Source organism: Schistocerca serialis, chromosome 1 (genome assembly GCF_023864345.2).
Source record: "Schistocerca serialis cubense isolate TAMUIC-IGC-003099 chromosome 1, iqSchSeri2.2, whole genome shotgun sequence".
In the NCBI taxonomy this organism is placed as follows: Eukaryota; Metazoa; Arthropoda; class Insecta; order Orthoptera; family Acrididae; genus Schistocerca; species Schistocerca serialis.
Genome location: NC_064638.1, coordinates 326,010,318 through 326,016,656, shown reverse-complemented (window position 1 = coordinate 326,016,656; position 6,339 = coordinate 326,010,318). Strand labels below are relative to the sequence as shown.

At 42.2% G+C, this 6,339-nt stretch overlaps 1 pseudogene; it reads right to left on the bottom strand.

Annotated features, from left to right (window-relative positions):
* Positions 1-5,820: 5,820 nt before the first annotated feature.
* On the bottom strand, positions 5,821-5,940 carry LOC126424651 (U6 spliceosomal RNA; annotated as a pseudogene).
* Positions 5,941-6,339: the final 399 nt, after the last annotated feature.

Here is a 6,339-nt window from a genome sequence, read left to right as displayed (position 1 = left end):
CACCAGGAAGAGTGCAGGTATGGGTAGCGACAGAGTGTACCGGATGAGCAGTTCTCTGAAGGGACTTAGGTAAGCGAAAGACAATCCGGTTCTTTCGGGAATAGAAACCAGCGCGTTTCGGGTAAGCCGGCAGAAGTGGCCGTGCGGTTAAAGGCGCTGCAGTCTGGAACCGCAAGACCGCTACGGTCGCAGGTTCGAATCCTGCCTCGGGCATGGATGTTTGTGATGTCCTTAGGTTAGTTAGGTTTAACTAGTTCTAAGTTCTAGGGGACTAATGACCTCAGCAGTTGAGTCCCATAGTGCTCAGAGCCATTTGAACCATTTTGTTTCGGGTAAGGCAGCACTTGTTTACGACTGTACCAGTTAATTCTCTGGATCTTCGCCAACGACCGAGTGCATTTTTAAAACACCCAATTTTTCTATGACGTAGAACTCTTATTTTCAGTGTTGATTAGTACTTATTTCGTTCCATACGTAATAATGTCCAGAATAGAAGCGACCTTGTGGTCCCTGTTTATTAATTTTGCCTGGTTAAATTGCTTATTTTAATTTGACGATATAGCGCTGATCGTATTTCAAATTATGGAATTACAATTCCAGAGAACTACTTGACTTTTTTCGTATTCACAGGGATGTTATACATGCGAGTACCCAGTGTCCATCATCAGACGTTAGCTGGCCCTGCTTCAGAAGTGTCTGATGTGAAGAATATCACGACTTGTCGATCTACAAGTGTTGTTGTGCATATTTCCTTGAGAAAAGCCTGTCACTAAATATCGCGTGCTAATAATGATAGCAAAAGTGTCTTTGAACTGTTCCGTATTCTCTGGAAATGCAGACCCATAATGTCGATAGCTGGTGAGTAGTAACTGAGTGTAAATGACTTCTTGACAGCATTTCAGAATACGCAGTACCGTTGATTGAGATATGCTGAACTCATGTTTGGCCCGTATTGGGCATTTCCTAGTTCTACTATAACGGACACTTTCTCCACTGCTAATAAACACCATGTATTTTAGCAACAATACTGCTAATAAACACCATGTATTTTAGCAACAATCGTTACAAGCAATCTGAAATCACTATACCCTACATGCTACTGTGTTTTTTTTTATGTATCAGCTCAAATGTAACGAAAATATAGCATAAATGTTTGTATCCCAAGTTTTATAAGATTTTTATGTACAGTAAATGCACAAGAGAGTGCTTTTGTTCGAAAAGTGAAATGTAATCTGTGGAAATTCTTATTAAGAGGAAAAAGTGGTTCAAATGGCTCTGAGCAATATGGGACTTAACTTCTGAGGTCATCACTTCCCTAGAACTTAGGACTACTTAAACCTAACTAACCTAAGGACATCACACACATCCATGCCCGAGGCAGGATTCGAATCTGCGACCGTAGCGGTCGCTCGGTTCCAGACTGAAGCGCCTAGAACTGCTCGGCAACTCCGGCCGGCATTAAGGGGAAAATGACAAAGGAAAGCGAACTGCTGAAATTATAACGTTGAAGTGTTAGACGAATGGAGGGGACGTGCCTTTTTATTAGTGGAAAAGAGTGATGATTTTGCGGAAATTAAGCAGTGTTAAAAATTCCTCTAAGCACTATGGGACATAACATCTGAGGTCATAAGTCCCCTAGACTTAGAATTACTTAAACCTAAATAACCTAAGGACATCACACACATCCATGCCCGAGGCAGGATTCGAACCTGCGACCTTAGCAGCAGCGCGGTTCCGCAATGAAGCACCTAGAACCGCACGGCCACAGCGGCCGGCTTAAGCAGTGTCCTTTTCGTTAATAGTTGCAGGGTGTTCCCGGGGTGAAGGAATTTACAGTGCTGAGACACTGGAAAGAGTTTGAACGTGCAGATACGAGCGGAACGAAGAAGTTGGCATCAGAACATCATAGTGGCATTGTTGTAATGAATTACCAAATATTAAGTAGAGACGTCGAGTTCTTGAAATTATTAAAGAAAAAGAGGAGACGAGAGAGGAATACAAAAGTCAAAGACTCAGTACTGGAGAATTAGCTAGAGATTAGAGCAAAAGATAACAGGCGAGTGAAGCTTACAGGGTATCGCAAAGAAAAGGACAGCTGGTGGTTCTCAGTATGAAAACGTGAATATTTGGTATATCAGCAGAGACAGTATGTACGAATGAGGTAATGGCGCTATTTCGTCTGAGAGAACTACAACGGAGGTGTAGACCATAGAAGTGACCGTGTATTGAATTTCGTGTGTGATAAATGGACTGCTAACTGAGGAACTCTGCTAAAAGCATTTACTGTGAGTATCAAATCACACCCAAGTGAAGTAGTAATAAACAGATGCCATGCTACTCCAGTAAATACTGACGTGAATATGCATTGTTGTGCTTGAAAACACGTGTCGACCTGAAGGGTTCAAACGTTGTACGTGATCATTTTATTTTCTGAAGAGTAATGCGAAAGAAGAGTAACTTCGTTTTCATTTTCAACGCTTGCACTTTGCATCTTCTTGCCGCATCTAAGACAGTTCCCGGTCTGGGTGAGTCAGTTTAGCAGCAACTTCAGCCAGAGGTGAAAGAGAAAGAAATCACATTGCTATATATCTGGCAGCATCCATTATTTTCAACGCATGAGTGGCTGTTTACGTCGCAACTGAACATTACGTAGCAGATATCATGTATAGACAAATAACAGCAAACAGTGTATTGATAACATCAGTTATTTGAGCGTAATAGTAATAAATCCTAATATATTCTGATAAGGGGATACATCGGTGCCTCATAAAAAGTCCATAAAAGACTAAATGGAAGGACTGGACCTTGGGGAGAGGGAGAACTTCATTCACCTTTTACTCGTGTACACAATTAATTCAGATAACAATTGTAATGAAAAATTTTGCCAACTGAGTGGTTACCAGATACCTAAATGCATTCCTAACTAAATAAACAGAATAAGCAGCTTTAAACATGCAAGTCTTTCATAGCCTGAAAATGCTACATTTCTTTTAAGTTTGTAGATCTCGGACCAACAAACGTCAATTATCTTATAAATATATCTGAGCTCCAGGCGCCAACCACGTACAGACACGAACCCTGTGCACGGCAGGCAACGTGGATAATGGCCAATTGTCCCGCTCGACTATCAATTGTCGGCACGACCAACAGTGCGAGGTATACAAGTCTCAGACCTACTTCGTTTCACATATACTCCGTCAAATTGTATTTATTAGCTTCAAACCAGGCAGCTGTTATTGGGTGTACCTGGAGCATAAATTGAACGTTACAGTCTACAATATGAGAAGGGGCCGAAGCGTAGGTCAAACCCACAACCCAGGCTCAGGGATACGACAGATGTTAAGAAATTACGATCCAATCAATCAAATTGTTCAAATGGCTCTGAGCACTATGGGACTTATCAGGTCATCAGTTCCCTTGAACTTTGTACTACTTAAACCTAACTAACCTAAGGACATCACACACATCCATGCCCGAGGCAGGATTCGAACCTGCGACCGTAGCGGACGCGCGGTTCCAGACTGAAGCGCCCAGAACCGCTAGGCCACCCCGGTCGGCGATCCAATCAATCGCGCGTCCCAATACGACAACGCACTCGAGACAACTGGTACCCCTCAAATAAACAGTCATATCCTAGTAAACTCAAGGCAGTGCACTTAGAACAATATTAAAGAAAACACCATCAAATTAGCACCAAAACACGTGAAACAAATTGGCACTGCCTCAAGCAGTAACCAAACCACACTCAAGCCACACGTATTTTAAACAAGCAATTCAAATCACACTAACATATGATTACCTCAAGAAAAGGCATAAAATGATAAATTAGCCGTACAATAATTGCACGTCCTTGATGGACCCAAACATTCACGATTCCGCAGAAATATCTGGCGAAATGACCATACATTGGTGCTTCGGTCTGTCCAGTCATACACAGTGCTTTCGGAAACAGACTGAACACTAAGACTGAGAAATAATGCTCAGTAAGCCCTAAGGTTTAAATGGAAACCAGAATATCGACGCATTCAGACGACAACACGAATTCCTAGAATCAGAATTGCACAACAAGTCTCTTAGCGGCGAACCACAAGATAAATGGTGCGGAGAGTTTCGTGACTGGGAATCAGTCAGCAATCTGTCTCAGGTTCATCACACTTGCAACACGGAAGGAGGAAACTGTATTTTCAACAAATGATATAAGAAAAAAGATATCACCTTATTAAGTCAGCTGAAGTCCCTGTCCAACAACACCGGGAACGTAGGTTGCGAGTAGGGATCCCCAGCAACATATGATCGGCTAACGACCACAAACTTCTACGCTACGCAGTCCATCACGAAACACGCCAAATACAGGCGGCACCGACCCTAATGGGCTTTATCACAGCAACAGTCTTCGCCGCCAGTGTTGCGAAAGGGTACGACCTCTGGAGGAGAATTGATAGGATGAAAGCCGGGACGGCTCATATTCACCCCGTTTACATTGGGCTCCCAAAACAGGATTTCGTAAACCGATTTCCCAATACCGCTTCTCGGTGGCCATGTAAAGATTTCAAAACCGATTCTGGAATCCGCTTGTAGTTGCAGGTTTTCCAATTCTGCAATCGATTTTCGCTCCCATGTAAACGCAACCGATTTTGAAACGTGCCTGAGGTTCTGGTTTCGTCTTGTTTTTAAAAATTTTCGGCTAATATGCACGGAGTGGCTGTTTGTATAGTGAAGGATAAGTTGAAATATTAGACTGAAGCTGTTTATACATCGTCTAACTGAAGAGAAATAGCGATTGTGCTGACTAAATCAGAAACTATAACAGCGATTTTTCAGACGCCATATTTAGCTGAGCTGGCAAATCCTCTTCAGACGTTAACATGCAAAACCGACAGCCGAAACGATTTCCGAAGTTCGATTTTCGTGTTTCAGAAGATGTGTCGCATGTAGAAGTAGTGATTCTTCACAAACACGGAATTGTTTACCTCCCCTACCTTTAGTAACTTTGCAACCTCAGTTTGTTTTGTGAAGATTTCGTCATTTGTACCATTTCATGTCAAAATATATCAAAGAGAAATTGACATGACTGGCACAGTTCCACATCTGCAGAAGTAATCTCACGACAGACACTTCAGGTAACCCTTGCTGTTCGATTATAGTTTCACGTTCAAGAAGCTCAGTACGTTTAGTATATTTATGAAAGTATAAACATTCTTAGTTTCGCCCAAGAAAATCCACTCTAGTCATATAGATGTTCAACCATTGAATCAAAAGAGAGAAATAACTCATAAATCTAAAGACTTATTTAAATATCACTGTACATGTTTTATGTAAGTGTGACTGTGAATGCGTGTGGGGAATTAAATTATCTGTCATAAGATAGAGTAGAAGTGAGTCTAGCCACGTACAGGTTAGGCGGAAGCATTTGTCTAGTACTGAATTATTTTTGTGTAACAGAAGGAGGCTTGATGAGCAACCTTTCGAGTGTTGCGATCAAGCCTCCTTGAGCGTTGACAAAAAAAATTACAGTTCATCAGGCATTCCTACATAACTGTATCAGTGAAAGAGCAGTACTCAAGCGTACTTCAGTGGTATTCCAGTGACATTCATGTAGCCGTTCAGTCATACATACGTATTCACAAACTTCAACCGTCATACTACCAAAGAGGCTCTCATACGTTTGACATTTTCAACAGAAGCGCGTGGGCGGCCGATGTTTTACAATTTAGACAGCAATCAAATCTGTTTAGGAGAAAGCACCGGTTCGTTTAATCTTCGGAGCAAAGCACTTTGGGCTTTAATATTAATTAATGGTTTCGAAAATGCAGCCCACGAAATAATCGTTCATCTGTTGTCGTCAGTTGTCTATGGTTTCGCATGTTATCCTTGCGCATATGCCGTGATCGTCTTCTCTGTATCGTTCCTATTTTAGTGTACGTACGACCGAAGCCATACAGTAGCATCTGAGAGAAGGGATACTGCGGAAGTGGCTGAGCTGTTGCTTCATACCAGAATTACTTTCCAGCTTTGAGACCTTCTGGCAGATAAAGAGTGTACTGCGAAGGAACTGCTCTCACCTGGTAAGCCGCCCATGCTGTTCATAAGTGTCTCGCAGTTTCGATCTACACTCCTGGAAATTGAAATAAGAACACCGTGAATTCATTGTCCCAGGAAGGGGAAACTTTATTGACACATTCCTGGGGTCAGATACATCACATGATCACACTGACAGAACCACAGGCACATAGACACAGGCAACAGAGCATGCACAATGTCGGCACTAGTACAGTGTATATCCACCTTTCGCAGCAATGTAGGCTGCTATTCTCCCATGGAGACGATCGTAGAGATGCT